The sequence below is a fragment of the Ambystoma mexicanum genome, chromosome 12 (genome assembly GCF_040938575.1).
Source record: "Ambystoma mexicanum isolate Mex_15411 chromosome 12, UKY_AmexF1_1, whole genome shotgun sequence".
NCBI lineage: Eukaryota > Metazoa > Chordata > Amphibia > Caudata > Ambystomatidae > Ambystoma > Ambystoma mexicanum.
In genome coordinates, this window is record NC_090936.1 from 703,335,531 (window position 1) to 703,351,915 (window position 16,385).

Consider the following 16,385-nt stretch of genomic DNA (forward strand, 5'->3'; position numbering starts at 1 on the left):
TCTAACTCATGTCCCCCTGCACCCCCATCCCCCTGCATCCAGGGGCACCCTCCACCAGGCACCGACTCCTGTCTCCCTGCACCCCCACCCCCTGCATCCAGGGGCACCCTCCACCAGGCCCCCACTCATGTCTCCCTGCACCCCCACCCCCCTGCATCCAGGGGCACCCTCCACCAGGCCCCCACTCATGTATCCCTGCACCCCCACCCCCCTGCATCCAGGGGCACCCTCCAGCAGGCCCCCACTCCTGTCTCCCTGCACCCCCACCCCCTGCATCCGGAGGCACCCTCCACCAGGCCCCCACTCATGTCTCCCTGCACCCCCACCCCCCTGCATCCAGGGGCACCCTCCACCAGGCCCCCACTCATGAATCCCTGCATCCCCACCCCCCTGCATCCAGGGGCACCCTCCACCAGGCCCCCACTCCTGTCTCCCTGCACCCCTACCCCCCTGCATCCAGAGGCACCCTCCACCAGGGCCCCACTCATGTCTCCCTACACGCACACCCCCCTGCATCCAGGGGCACCTTCCACCAGGCCCCCACTCATGTCCAACTCATGTCCCTCTGCACCTCCACCACCCTGTATCCAGGGGCACCCTCCACCAGGTCCCCCACTTATGCCTCCCTGCTCCCCCACCCCCCTGCATCCAGTGGCACCCTCCACCAGGCCCCACTCATGTCCAACTCATGTCCCCCTGCACCCCCACCCTTTCATCCAGGGGCACCCTCCACCAGGCCCCCACTCCTGTCTCCCTGCACCCCCACCCCCCTGCATCCAGGGGCACCCTCCACCAGGCCCCACTCATGTCCAACTCATGTCCCCCTGCACCCTCACCCCACTGCATCCAGAGGCACTCTCCAACAGGCCCCCAATCCTGTCTCCCTGCACCCCTACCCCCTGCATCCAGGGGTACCCTCCACCAGGCCCCCACTCATGTCTCCCTGCACCCCCACCCCCCTGCATCCAGGGGCACCCTCCACCAGGCCCCCACTCATGTCTCCCTGCACCCCCAACCCCCTGCATCTAGTGGCACCCTCCACCAAGCCCCCACTCATGTCCAACTCATGTCCCCCTGCACCCCACCCCCCCAGCATCCAGGGGCACCCTCCACCAGGCCCCCACTCATGTCCAACTCATGTCCACCTGCACCCACACCCCCCTGCATCCAGGGGCACCCTCCACCAGGCCCCCACTCCTGTCCCCGACACCCCCAACCCCCTGCATCCAGGGGCACCCTCCACCAGGTCCCCACTCATGTCCAACTCATGTCCCCCTGCACCCTCACCCCACTGCATCCAGAGGCACTCTCCAACAGGCCCCTACTCCTGTCTCCCTGCACCCCAACCCCCTGCATCCAGGGGCACCCTCCACCAGGCCCCCACTCATGTCTCCCTGCACCCCCACCCCCCTGCATCCAGGGGCACCCTCCACCAGGCCCCCACTCATGTCTCCCTGCACCCCCAACCCCCTGCATCTAGGGGCACCCTCCACCAGGCCCCAACTCATGTCCAACTCATGTCCCCCTGCACCCCACCCCCCCAGCATCCAGGGGCACCCTCCACCAGGCCCCCACTCATGTCCAACTCATGTCCCCCTGCACCCACACCCCCCTGCATCCAGGGGCACCCTCCACCAGGCCCACACTCCTGTCTCCCGGCACGCCCAACCCCCGGCATCCAGGGGCACCCTCCACCAGGCCCCCACTCATGTCCAACTCATGTCCCCCTGCGCCCCCACCCCCCAGCATCCAGGGGCACCCTCCACCAGGCCCTACTCATGTCCAACTCATGTCCCCCTTCACCCCCACCCCCCTGCATCCAGGGGCACCCTCCAACAGGCCCCCACTCCTGTCTCCCTGCACCCCCATCCCCCTTCATCCAGGGGCACCCTCCACAAGGCCCCACTCATGTCTAACTCATGTCCCCCTGCACCCGCACCCCCCAGCATCCAGGGGCACCCTCCACCAGGCCCCCACTCTTGTCTCCCTGCACCCCTACCCACCTTCATCCAGGGGCACCCTCCACCAGGCTCCCACTCCTGTCTCCCTGCACCCCCACCCCCCTGCATCCAGGGGCACCCTCCACCAGGCCCCCACTCATGTCTCCCTGCACCCCCACCCCCTGCATCTAGGGGCACCCTCCACCAGGCCCCCACTCATTTCCAACTCATGTCCCCCTGCACCCCCACCCCACTGCATCCACGGGCACTCTCCAACAGGCCCCCACTCCTGTCTCCCTGCACCCCTACCCCCTGCATCCCGGGGCACCCTCCACCAGGCCCCCACTCCTGTCTCCCTGCACCCCCACCCTCCTGCATCCAGGGGCACCCTCCACCAGGCCCCCACTCTTGTCTCCTTGCACCCTCACCCCCCTGCATCTAGGGACACCCTCCCCAGGCCCCACTCATGTCTAACTCATGTCCCCCTGCACCCGCACCACCCTGCATCCAGGGGCACCCTCCACCAGGCCCCCACTCCTGTCTCCCTGCACCCCCACCCCCTGCATCTAAGGGCACCCTCCACCAGGCCCCCACTCATGTCTCCCTGCACCCCACCCCCCTGCATCCAGGGGCACCCTCCACCAGGCCCCCACTCATGTATCCCTGCATCCCCACCCCCCTGCATCCAGGGGCACCCTCCACCAGGCCCCCACTCCTGTCTCCCTGCACCCCCACCCTCCTGCATCCAGGGGCACCCTCCACCAGGCCCCCACTCCTGTCTCCTTGCACCCTCACCCCCCTACATCTAGGGACACCCTCCCCAGGCCCCACTCATGTCTAACTCATGTCCCCCTGCACCCGCACCACCCTGCATCCAGGGGCACCCTCCACCAGGCCTCCACTCATTTCCAACTCATGTCCCCCTGCACCCCCACCCTCCTGCATCCAGGGGCACCCTCCACCAGGCCCCCACTCCTGTCTCCTTGCACCCTCACCCCCCTGCATCTAGGGACACCCTCCCCAGGACCCACTCATGTCTAACTCATGTCCCCCTGCACCCGCACCACCCTGCATCCAGGGGCACCCTCCACCAGGCCCCCACTCCTGTCTCCCTGCACCCCCACCCCCTGCATCCAAGGGCACCCTCCACCAGGCTGGCACTCATGTCTCCCTGCACCCCCACCCCCCTGCATCCAGGGGCACCCTCCACCAGGCCCCCACTCATGTATCCCTGCATCCCCACCCCCCTGCATCCAGGGGCACCCTCCACCAGGCCCCCACTCCTGTCTCCCTGCACCCCCACCCTCCTGCATCCAGGGGCACCCTCCACCAGGCCCCCACTCCTGTCTCCTTGCACCCTCACCCCCCTGCATCTAGGGACACCCTCCCCAGGCCCCACTCATGTCTAACTCATGTCCCCCTGCACCCGCACCACCCTGCATCCAGGGGCACCCTCCACCAGGCCCCCACTCCTGTCTCCCTGCACCCCCACCCCCTGCATCCAAGGGCACCCTCCACCAGGCCCCCACTCATGTCTCCCTGCACCCCCACCCCCCTGCATCCAGGGGCACCCTCCACCAGGCCCCCACTCATGTATCCCTGCATCCCTACCCCCCTGCATCCAGAGGCACCCTCCACCAGGCCCCCACTCATGTCTCCCTACACCCACACCCCCCTGCATCCAGGGGCACCTTCCACCAGGCCCCCACTCATGTCCAACTCATGTCCCCCTGCACCCTCACCCCACTGCATCCAGAGGCACTCTCCAACAGGCCCCCACTCCTGTCTCCCTGCACCCCTACCCCCTGCATCCAGGGGCACCCTCCACCAGGTCCCCCACTTATGTCTCCCTGCTCCCCCACCCCCCTGCATCCAGGGGCACCCTCCACCAGGCCCCCACTCCTGTCTCCTTGCACCCTCACCCCCTGCATCTAGGGACACCCTCCCCAGGCCCCACTCATGTCTAACTCATGTCCCCCTGCACCCCCACCCCCCTGCATCCAGGGGCACCCTCCACCAGGCCCCCACTCCTGTCTCCCTGCACCCCCACCCCCTGCATCCAAGGGCACCCTCCACCAGGCCCCCACTCATGTCTCCCTGCACCCCCACCCCCCTGCATCCAGGGGCACCCTCCACCAGGCCCCACTCATGTATCCCTGCATCCCCAACCCCCTGCATCCAGGGGCACCCTCCACCAGGCCCCCACTCCTGTCTCCCTGCACCCCTAGCCCCCTGCATCCAGAGGCACCCTCCACCAGGCCCCCACTCATGTCTCCCTACACCCACACCCCCTGCATCCAGGGGCACCTTCCACCAGGCCCCCACTCATGTCCAACTCATGTCCCTCTGCACCTCCACCACCCTGCATCCAGGGGCACCCTCCACCAGGTCCCCCACTTATGTCTCCCTTCTCCCCCACCCCCCTGCATCCAGTGGCACCCTCCACCAGGCCCCACTCATGTCCAACTCATGTCCCCCTGCACCCCCACCCTTTCATCCAGGGGCACCCTCCACCAGGCCCCCACTCCTGTCTCCCTGCACCCCCACCCCCCTGCATCCAGGGGCACCCTCCACCAGGCCCCACTCATGTCCAACTCATGTCCCCCTGGGCCCCCACTCCTGTCTCCCAGCACCCCTACCCCCTGCATACAGGGGCACCCTCCACCAGGCCCTCACTCATGTCTCCCTGCACCCCCACCCCCCTGCATCCAGGGGCACCCTCCACCAGGCCCCCACTCATGTCTCCCTGCACCCCCAACCCCCTGCATCTATGGGCACCCTCCACCAGGCCCCCACTCATGTCCAACTCATGTCCCCCTGCACCCCACCCCCCCAGCATCCAGGGGCACCCTCCACCAGGCCCCCACTCATGTCCAACTCATGTCTCCCTGCACCCACACCCCCCTGCATCCAGGGGCACCCTCCACCAGGCCCCCACTCCTGTCTCCCGGCACCCCCAACCCCATGCATCCAGGGGCACCCTCCACCAGGCCCCCACTCATGTCCAACTCATGTCCCCCTGCACCCCCACCCCCCAGCATCCAGGGGCACCCTCCACCAGGCCCTACTCATGTCCAACTCATGTCCCCCTTCACCCCCACCCCCCTGCATCCAGGGGCACCCTCCAACAGGCCCCCACTCCTATCTCCCTGCACCCCCATCCCCCTTCATCCAGGGGCACCCTCCACAAGGCCCCACTCATGTCTAACTCATTACCCCCTGCACCCTCACCCCCCTGCATCCATGGGCACCCTCCACCAGGCCCCACTCATGTCCAACTCATGTCCCCCTGCACCCCCACCCCCCTGCATCCAGGGGCACCCTCCAACAGGCCCCCACTCTTGTCTCCCTGCACCCCCACCCCCCTGCATCCAGGAGCACCCTCCACCAGGCCCCCACTCCTGTCTCCATGCACCCCCACCCCCTGCATCCAGTGGCACCCTCCACCAGGCCCCCACTCATGTATCCCTGCACCCCCACCCCCCTGCATCCAGGCCCACCCTCCACCAGGCTCCCACTTCTGTATCCCTGCACCCCCAACCCCCTGCATCCAGGGGCACCCTCCACCAGGCCCCCACTCATGTATCCCTGCACCCCCACCCCCTGAATCCAGGGGCATCCTCCAGCAGTCCCCCACTCATGTCCAACTCATATCCCCCTGTACCCCCACCCCCAAGCATCCAGGGGCACCCTCCACCATGCCCCAACTCCTGTCCCCCTGCACCTCCACCCCCCAGCATCCAGGGGCACCCTCCACAAGGCCCCACTCATGTCCAACTCATGTCCCCCTGCACCCCCATCCCCCTGCATCCAGGGGCACCCTCCACAAGGCCCCCATTCCTCTCTCCCTGCACCCCCACCCCCCTGCATCCAGTTGCACCCTCCACCAGGCCCCAACTCCTGTCCCCCTGCACCCCCACCCCCTGCATCCAGGGGCACCCTCCACCATGCCCCACTCATGTCCAACTCATGTTCTTCTGCACCCCCACCCCCCTGCATCCAGGGGCACCCTCCACCAGGCCCCCACTTCTGTCTCCCTGCACCCCCACCCCCCTGCATCCAGTGGCACCCTCCACCAGGCCCCCACTCATGTCTCCCTGCACCCCAACCCCCCTGCATCCAGGGGCACCCTCCACCAGGCCCCACTCATGTCCAACTCATGTCCCCCTGCACCCCCACCCCCTGCATCCAGGGGCACCCTCCAACAGGCCCCCACTCCTGTCTCCCTGCACCCCCACCCCCCTGCATCCAGTGGCACCCTCCACCAGGCCCCCACTCATGTATCCCTGCACCCCCACCCCCCTACATCCAGGGGCACCCTCCACCAGCCCCCACTCCTGTCTCCCGGCACCCCCACCCCCCTGAATCCAGGGGCACCCTCCACCATGCCCCCACTCATGTCTCCCTGCACCCCCACCCCCCTGCTTTCAGGGGCACCCTCCACCAGGCCCCCACTCATGTCCAACCCATGTCCCCCTGAACCCCCACCCCCCAGCATCCAGGGGCACCCTCAACCAGGCACCCATTCATTTCCAACTCATGTCCCCCTGCACCATCACCCCACTGCATCCAGAGGCACTCTCCAACAGGCCCCCACTCCTGTCTCCCTGCACCCCTACCCCCTGCATCCAGGGGCACTCTCCACCAGGCCCCCACTCATGTCTCCCTGCACCCCCAACCCCCTGCATCTAGGGGCACCCTCCACCAGGCCCCCACTCATGTCCAACTCATGTCCCCCTGCACCCCACCCCCCCATCATCCAGGGGCACCCTCCACCAGGCCCCCACTCATGTCCAACTCATGTCCCCCTGCACCCACACCCCCCTGCATCCAGGGGCACCCTCCACCAGGCCCCCACTCCTGTTCAACTCATGTCCCCCTGCACCCCCACCCCCCTGAATCCAGGGGCACCCTCCACCAGGCCCCCACTCCTGTCTCCCTGCACCCCAACCCCCTGCATCCAGGGGCACCCTCCACCACGCCCCCACTCATGTCTCCCTGCACCCCCACCCCCCTGCATCCAGGGGCACCCTCCACCAGGCCCCACTCATGTCCAACTCATGTCCCCCTGGGCCCCCACTCCTGTCTCCCAGCACCCCTACCCCCTGCATACAGGGGCACCCTCCACCAGGCCCTCACTCATGTCTCCCTGCACCCCCACCCCCCTGCATCCAGGGGCACCCTCCACCAGGCCCCCACTCATGTCTCCCTGCACCCCCAACCCCCTGCATCTAGGGGCACCCTCCACCAGGCCCCCACTCATGTCCAACTCATGTCCCCCTGCACCCCACCCCCCCCAGCATCCAGGGGCACCCTCCACCAGGCCCCCACTCATGTCCAACTCATGTCTCCCTGCACCCACACCCCCCTGCATCCAGGGGCACCCTCCACCAGGCCCCCACTCCTGTCTCCCGGCACCCCCAACCCCATGCATCCAGGGGCACCCTCCACCAGGCCCCCACTCATGTCCAACTCATGTCCCCCTGCACCCCCACCCCCCAGCATCCAGGGGCACCCTCCACCAGGCCCTACTCATGTCCAACTCATGTCCCCCTTCACCCCCACCCCCCTGCATCCAGGGGCACCCTCCAACAGGCCCCCACTCCTATCTCCCTGCACCCCCATCCCCCTTCATCCAGGGGCACCCTCCACAAGGCCCCACTCATGTCTAACTCATGTCCCCCTGCACCCGCGCCCCCCTGCATCCAGGGGCACCCTCTACCAGGCCCCCACTCCTGTCTCCCTGCACCCCCACCCCCCTCCATCCAGGGGCACCCTCCACCAGGCCCCCACTCATGTCTCCCTGCACCCTCACCCCCCTGCATCCATGGGCACCCTCCACCAGGCCCCACTCATGTCCAACTCATGTCCCCCTGCACCCCCACCCCCCTGCATCCAGGGGCACCCTCCAACAGGCCCCCACTCTTGTCTCCCTGCACCCCCACCCCCCTGCATCCAGGAGCACCCTCCACCAGGCCCCCACTCCTGTCTCCCTGCACCCCCACCCCCTGCATCCAGTGGCACCCTCCACCAGGCCCCCACTCATGTATCCCTGCACCCCCACCCCCCTGCATCCAGGCCCACCCTCCACCAGGCTCCCACTTCTGTATCCCTGCACCCCCAACCCCCTGCATCCAGGGGCACCCTCCACCAGGCCCCCACTCATGTATCCCTGCACCCCCACCCCCCTGAATCCAGTGGCATCCTCCAGCAGTCCCCCACTCATGTCCAACTCATATCCCCCTGTACCCCCACCCCCAAGCATCCAGGGGCACCCTCCACCATGCCCCAACTCCTGTCCCCCTGCACCTCCACCCCCCAGCATCCAGGGGCACCCTCCACAAGGCCCCACTCATGTCCAACTCATGTCCCCCTGCACCCCCATCCCCCTGCATCCAGGGGCACCCTCCACAAGGCCCCCATTCCTCTCTCCCTGCACCCCCACCCCCCTGCATCCAGTTGCACCCTCCACCAGGCCCCAACTCCTGTCCCCCTGCACCCCCACCCCCTGCATCCAGGGGCACCCTCCACCATGCCCCACTCATGTCCAACTCATGTTCTTCTGCACCCCCACCCCCCTGCATCCAGGGGCACCCTCCACCAGGCCCCCACTTCTGTCTCCCTGCACCCCCACCCCCCTGCATCCAGTGGCACCCTCCACCAGGCCCCCACTCATGTCTCCCTGCACCCCAACCCCCCTGCATCCAGGGGCACCCTCCACCAGGCCCCACTCATGTCCAACTCATGTCCCCCTGCACCCCCACCCCCTGCATCCAGGGGCACCCTCCAACAGGCCCCCACTCCTGTCTCCCGGCACCCCCACCCCCCTGCATCCAGGGGCACCCTCCACCAAGCCCCCACTCCTGTCTCCCTGCACCCCCACCCCCCTGCATCTAGTGGCACCCTCCACCAGGCCCCCACTCATGTATCCCTGCACCCCCACCCCCCTGAATACAGGGGCACCCTCCACCATGCCCCCACTCATGTCTCCCTGCACCCCCACCCCCCTGCATTCAGGGGCACCCTCCACCAGGCCCCCACTCATGTCCAACCCATGTCCCCCTGAACCCCCACCCCCCAGCATCCAGGGGCACCCTCAACCAGGCACCCATTCATGTCCAACTCATGTCCCCCTGCACCATCACCCCACTGCATCCAGAGGCACTCTCCAACAGGCCCCCACTCCTGTCTCCCTGCACCCCTACCCCCTGCATCCAGGGGCACTCTCCACCAGGCCCCCACTCATGTCTCCCTGCACCCCCAACCCCCTGCATCTAGGGGCACCCTCCACCAGGCCCCCACTCATGTCCAACTCATGTCCCCCTGCACCCCACCCCCCCATCATCCAGGGGCACCCTCCACCAGGCCCCCACTCATGTCCAACTCATGTCCCCCTGCACCCACACCCCCCTGCATCCAGGGGCACCCTCCACCAGGCCCCCACTCCTGTTCAACTCATGTCCCCCTGCACCCCCACCCCCCTGAATCCAGGGGCACCCTCCACCAGGCCCCCACTCCTGTCTCCCTGCACCCCAACCCCCTGCATCCAGGGGCACCCTCCACCACGCCCCCACTCATGTCCAACTCATGTCCCCCTGCACCCCCACTCCCCAGCATCCAGGGGCACCCTCCACCAGGCCCCCACTCCTGTCTCCCTGCACCCCTACCCCCTGCATCCAGGGGCACTCTCCACCAGGCCCCCACTCATGTCTCCCTGCACCCCCAACCCCCTGAATCCAGGGGCACCCTCCACCAGGCCCCCACTCCTGTCTCCCTGCACCCCAACCCCCCTGAATCCAGGGGCACCCTCCACCAGGCCCCCACTCCTGTCTCCCTGCACCCCAACCCCCTGCATCCAGGGGCACCCTCCACCACGCCCCCACTCATGTCCAACTCATGTCCCCCTGCACCCCCACTCCCCAGCATCCAGGGGCACTCTCCAACAGGCCCCCACTCCTGTCTCCCTGCACCCCTACCCCCTGCATCCAGGGGCACTCTCCACCAGGCCCCCACTCATGTCTCCCTGCACCCCCAACCCCCTGCATCTAGGGGCACCCTCCACCAGGCCCCCACTCATGTCCAACTCATGTCCCCCTGCACCCCACCCCCCCATCATCCAGGGGCACCCTCCACCAGGCCCCCACTCCTGTCTCCCTGCACCCCAACCCCCTGCATCCAGGGGCACCCTCCACCACGCCCCCACTCATGTCCAACTCATGTCCCCCTGCACCCCCACTCCCCAGCATCCAGGGGCACTCTCCAACAGGCCCCCACTCCTGTCTCCCTGCACCCCTACCCCCTGCATCCAGGGGCACTCTCCACCAGGCCCCCACTCATGTCTCCCTGCACCCCCAACCCCCTGCATCTAGGGGCACCCTCCACCAGGCCCCCACTCATGTCCAACTCATGTCCCCCTGCACCCCACCCCCCCATCATCCAGGGGCACCCTCCACCAGGCCCCCACTCATGTCCAACTCATGTCCCCCTGCACCCACACCCCCCTGCATCCAGGGGCACCCTCCACCAGGCCCCCACTCCTGTTCAACTCATGTCCCCCTGCACCCCCACCCCCCTGAATCCAGGGGCACCCTCCACCAGGCCCCCACTCCTGTCTCCCTGCACCCCAACCCCCTGCATCCAGGGGCACCCTCCACCACGCCCCCACTCATGTCCAACTCATGTCCCCCTGCACCCCCACTCCCCAGCATCCAGGGGCACCCTCCACCAGGCCCCCACTCCTGTCTCCCTGCACCCCCAGCCCCTGCATCCAGGGGCACCCTCCACCAGGCCCTACTCATGTCCAACTCATGTCCCCCTGCACCCCCACACCCTTGCATCCAGGGGCACCCTCCACCAGGCCCCCACTCCTGTCTCCCTGCACCCCCACCCCCCTGCATCCAGGGCCACTCTCCACCAGGCTCCCACTTCTGTATCCCTGCACCCCCAGCCCCCTGCATCCAGGGGCACCCTCCACCAGGCCCCCACTCATGTATCCCTGCACCCCCACCCCCCTGAATCCAGGGGCATCCTCCAGAAGTCCCCCACTCATGTCCAACTCATGTCCCCCTGCACCCCCTCCGCCCTGCATCCAGGGGCACCCTCCACCAGGCCCCCACTCCTGTCTCCCTGCACCCCCACCCCCTGCATCCAGTGGCACCCTCCACCAGGCCCCAACTCCTGTCCCCCTGCACCCCCACCCCCTGCATCTAGGGTCACCCTCCACCATGCCCCACTCATGTCCAGCTCATGTTCTTCTGCACCCCCACCCCCCTGCATCCAGTGGTACCCTCCACCAAGCCCCCACTCATGTCTCCCTGCACCCCAACCCCCCTGTCCAGGGGCACCCTCCACCAGACCCCACTCATGTCCAACTCATGTCCCCCTGCACCCCCACCCCCTGCATCCAGGGGCACCCTCCACCAGGCCCCCACTCATGTCTCCCTGCACCCCGACCACCTGCATCTAGGGGCACCCTCCACCAGGCCCAACTCATGTCCACCTCATGTCCCCCTGCACCCCCACCCCCCTGCATCCACGGACACCCTCCACCAGGCCCCCACTCCTGTCTCCCTGCACCCCGACCCCCTGCAACCAGGGGCACCCTCCACCAGGCCCCCACTCATGCCCAACTCATGTCCCCCTGCACCCCCACCCCCCAGCAACCAGGGGCACCCTCCACCAGGCCCCCACTCCTGTATCCCTGCACCCCCACCCCCCTGCATCCAGGGGCACCCTCCACCAGTCCCCCACTCATGTCCAACTCATGTCCGCCTGCACCCCCACCCCTCACCATCCAGGGGCACTCTCCACCAGGCCCCCACTCATGTCTCCCTGCACCCTGACTGCACTTCTTGGCTACCGGATCATTTCAGCTGACAAGTGCCATAGTGGGGGGGGTGTCACAGGCCACGCAGTCACGGTGCCTACACCAGGTGTTGGCCATCATCACTGCACGCCCATCAGTCCGCAGGCACATATACCTGCCCAGAACACCTGCAGAAAGGCAGGCTGTCAGCCAGGATTTCTACAGGGTGGCACAATTCCACAAAGTGCTAGGTGCCATTGATTGCACCCTTGTGGCTCTACGTCCCCCCAGGGCATCTGAGCACATCTATAGAAACCACAAGCACTGGCATTCCATCAACGTCCAGGTAGTATGTGATGCCAAGGGAATCATCACCTCAGTATATGCCAACTATCCAGGATCCACCCATGACAGCTTCATTTACAGGATGTCAACCCTATACCGGGACATGGAAGCTGGGCGGGATGGTAATGCATGGCTGCTTGGTGAGTATGAATGCCACAGCACACGCATGCATGACAGATACAGAGTAATGTCACTACCCCACTAATGATCCCCATCACTACCTCCCCAGGGGACAGTGCCTACCCTCTGAGCACCCACATGATGACGCCAATTCAGAACTTCATCACGCCTCCTGAGGTAAGACACAACACAGCCCTTATTGGAGCCAGGGGCATAGTGGAGCGCACATTCGGAGTGCTCAAGTCATGCTTTAGCTCCCTTGACCGTTCTGGCGGGCAGCTGTTATACGCTCCCCCAGTGGTGTGCAGGATCATAGTGGCAGCATGTGTCCTGCACAATGTTGCAACACGCCGGGGCCTGGCTGTGGACATGGTGGTGCCCCCACATCTCCAACCACATGCATTCCCGCTGCGCATGGGAGGGGAAAGGGCATGGGGTGAGGCAGCCCGTACGCAGCTGGTGGCTAATTACTTCACATAGAAATCACACCCCTGTGGAGTGCACACAGCCCTGGCACATACTATCTGACAATCAATGATGACTCAATCTGACAATTCTGATGAATTAAGGGACAGTCAACTGTCAGAACCATAGCAGTCTGAGATTTTTCACCTGGAAGTGTCACAATGTGTGCATCCCTACCTACACAAACACCACCAATGCAGTGTCATCAAAAGACACACATCTATGCTGCAAAAATGAAAAGCCACTTGCAAAATACAACATGAGAACAGTGCCATGTCACCCAACCCCTCCCTGGCACCGCTACACAACACACCATGGCATGTCATGCTATGTGAGAGCAAACAAATTAATCCCCACAACATGACACAATGTCACGCCGCGCGCTCGCTCGCGGGCGCCGGCGCCACTTACCTGGGTCCCTGGTCCACGGCCACAGCGGTCTCCTCCTTCATGGAGGCTGTACCCGCGGTGGCGACTCTCTTCACGCCGACCCACGGTTCGGATGGGCGCCATGGACGCCACCATCTTGCGAGGATCTGCGCATGCGCGGATCGTCAGTATTCGACGTCCCGCGCATGCGCAGCATCGGAACATGCGTTCCAAGCCTCGTTTTGACCCCGGACCATAAATAGGCACCGCATACACAGGGACAGCGCGTCTCAACGCGGTTGTTACTGTGTATGCGCTGCTGGAGCCCTGGTGCTCGGTTTTCAGTCCTCCAGTTTCCAGGTCTACCTTTTCCTGCTCAGTCCTGCCTCTTCTCTTACTTCTTCTTGCTTCCTGGTCCTCCTACCCTTTCTTCCCTTATTTCGTTACTAGCCAGTCCCTGGTTCAGGGTGGAGGAGGTTTGTCTGGGTTCCTAGTTGTAGGGGGGACCCCCTGTCAGTACTGCTTCTTCTTGCAGTTTGCTTTCCTTTGCCTGTCTTGTGCCCTGCCGGTACCTGTGCCTTACTGCCTTGGAAGTTCCTGAGTTCCTCCCCGTTTTCATCGGTGATTTCATCAAGCCTTCTCAGCCAGTGGAAACACTGTCCCGACGTCACGCTAATTCTGAGAAGTGCCATCCGTGGCGTTGGGAGTTGGTTCAGTGCCGTCCAGTCATATACCGTCAGGAAGGGATTGGGCTAATTTCTCGCGTTACTCTTTCATCGGCTATCAAGACTTCGACAGACTGGCAACCTCAACTCCACGGTCTACAGGAAAAAGAGGTAAACCACGATCCCGTGAAGATTCGTTTAACAGATTGAGACGCCTTAACCCCAGTTCCGACATGGACGACATACAGGAACTACGTGAAGAAATGCGTGCCATGCGTCTTGAAATGACCACTCTCCGCCAGGAGAACAACACCCTCAGACAGGCATTGGATCGGTGTTTGGCTAGTCCCGCACAACCTGTCACACCGCCAGAGAACTCCATGGCTTACACTACTCCGATGAAGTATGATGGTGATCCGCGTCGAGTGGCTGAGTTCTGTACTCATTGTCGGATCCATTTCCAGTTCAGGTCGACTCATTTTGCTCAAGACAAGGCCAAGATCGGGTACATCCTTGGCAATCTGACCGGCAATGCACTCGCCTGGGCCGCACCTCTAGTCTCTACTAACAGTCCTCTGTTGGGTGATTTCACTGCCTTTGAGAAAGCCTTTTTGGACGTCTTTAAACCACCCAATTTGGCAGCCATGGCTCAGAATCAATTAATGGAGATCAAGCAAGGGTCAGGTGACATAATCCACTACATCAGTCGGTTTCGACAATTAGCAACTGATTCACAATGGCCTGAAATTACTCAAAAAACCTTGTTTCGTCGGGGATTACGAGAGGAGTACAAGGATGAACTACTGCACATTCCGGAGCCAGAAACATTGCCTGCTTTGGTGGAACAAGTCTTACGCATTGACCACAGGTTGACCGAACGACGGAGTGAACGCCGCAGGTCTGACAGGTATCAACCGATTCCTCTTGCACAGAACCCCGGACCAGCTGTTTCTACTGAAGTAGGTCCAGAACCCATGCAGTTGGGTGCCGTCCGAGGTCCGTTGTCCGAGACCGAAAAGAAAAGAAGACGACAGAAGAATTTGTGCCTGTATTGCGGTGGTTCTGACCACTTTTTAGGCACCTGTCCGCTGCGCCCGCTGAAGAAACAGGAAAACTAACAGGCCCGTTGTTTGAGGCGAAGGCAGCAACGGGCCGCCCTTCTGATTCCGTCCTTCCTCCCATGAACTCAGTATCTTTGTTGATCCTGAAAATCGGTGTTGCCTGGCTTGGAAAATGTGTGCAGACCTGGGCCCTTTTGGATTGCGGAGCATCCGGCAACTACATCGATGCCTCATTCGCGATTGCCAATGGGATCCGTTTACATAACAAGGAACGACCTACAGTGGTCGAGGTGATCGATGGTTCTACTTTGTCTTCGGGTCCTGTTTGCCAACACTCTGATCCCTTGTGGCTCTCTGTAGAAGGGCATCTCGAACGTATCTCCTTGGACGTCATCAAATCCCCCTCATTTCCGGTGGTTCTGGGGTTACCATGGTTGTTGTATCACAATCCCCAGGTCGACTGGACCGCTCGCTCTTTGATGTTTACTTCGACACGTTGTCCTAGTGATTGCGTAATCCATGAAACCTTTCCTGCAGTTATGGAGTCCCTCAATCCTGCTGACGTATCTACTCGTCTATGTGCCACACAATCGGTACCTCATGAATATGCTGACTACCACAAGGCGTTCTCCAAGCCTGAAGACATACCACTACCACCTCATCGGTACTTTGATTGTTCCATTGACATTCTGCCTGGTGCGATCATTCCCCACGGCAAGATTTATTCGTTGATTCAACTCGAGAAAGGCATCCTACAGGAGTACATTACGGATTGCCTGAACAAAGGCTACATTATACCCTCCAAATCCCCTGCGGGATTCCCATTATTCTTCGTCAAGAAGAAAGAGGGCACTTTGCGCCCTTGTATCGACTATCGTCAATTAAACGAAATCACGAGGAAAGACAGGTACCCGTTACCACTCATCCGGGACATCATCGAATCTCTGAAATCAGCACAGATCTTCACCAAACTGGATCTAAGAGGGGCCTATCACTTGGTGCGGATTAGGAATGGAGATGAGTGGAAGACGGCCTTCAAAACGCCTATTGGTCACTTCGAATACAGGGTGATGCCGTTTGGACTCTGCAATGCCCCGGCAGTCTTCCAACGGTTCATGGACGATGTCTTTTCTGACCTTATTGGGATTTCTGTCTGGGTTTACCTTGACGACATATTGGTTTTTTCTGACTCTCGTACTGCACACGTAGCGCATGTTCAGGAAGTCCTCCGGAGATTAATACACAACGGCCTGTATGCCAAAATCGAAAAATGTCAATTTCATAAGGAAAGCATGGAGTTTCTGGGTTATGTGATCAGCAACACAGGAGTACAGATGGATCCCGCAAAACTGCAAGCTATACAAGAATGGAAACCACCACATGGCGTGAAGTCGCTTCAAAGGTTCTTGGGCTTTGCCAACTTTTATCGGCGTTTCATCCCACGCTTTTCTCAACTGGCCAACAGTCTAACTCGCCTGACCAGTACCAAGGTGCCGTTTATCTGGGACACGCAGGCCGAGGAGGCATTCCTGGAATTAAAGAAATCTTTCATGTCGGCTCCTGTTCTTAGACATCCAGATGATGAAAAACCATTTGTGGTTGAGACAGACGCTTC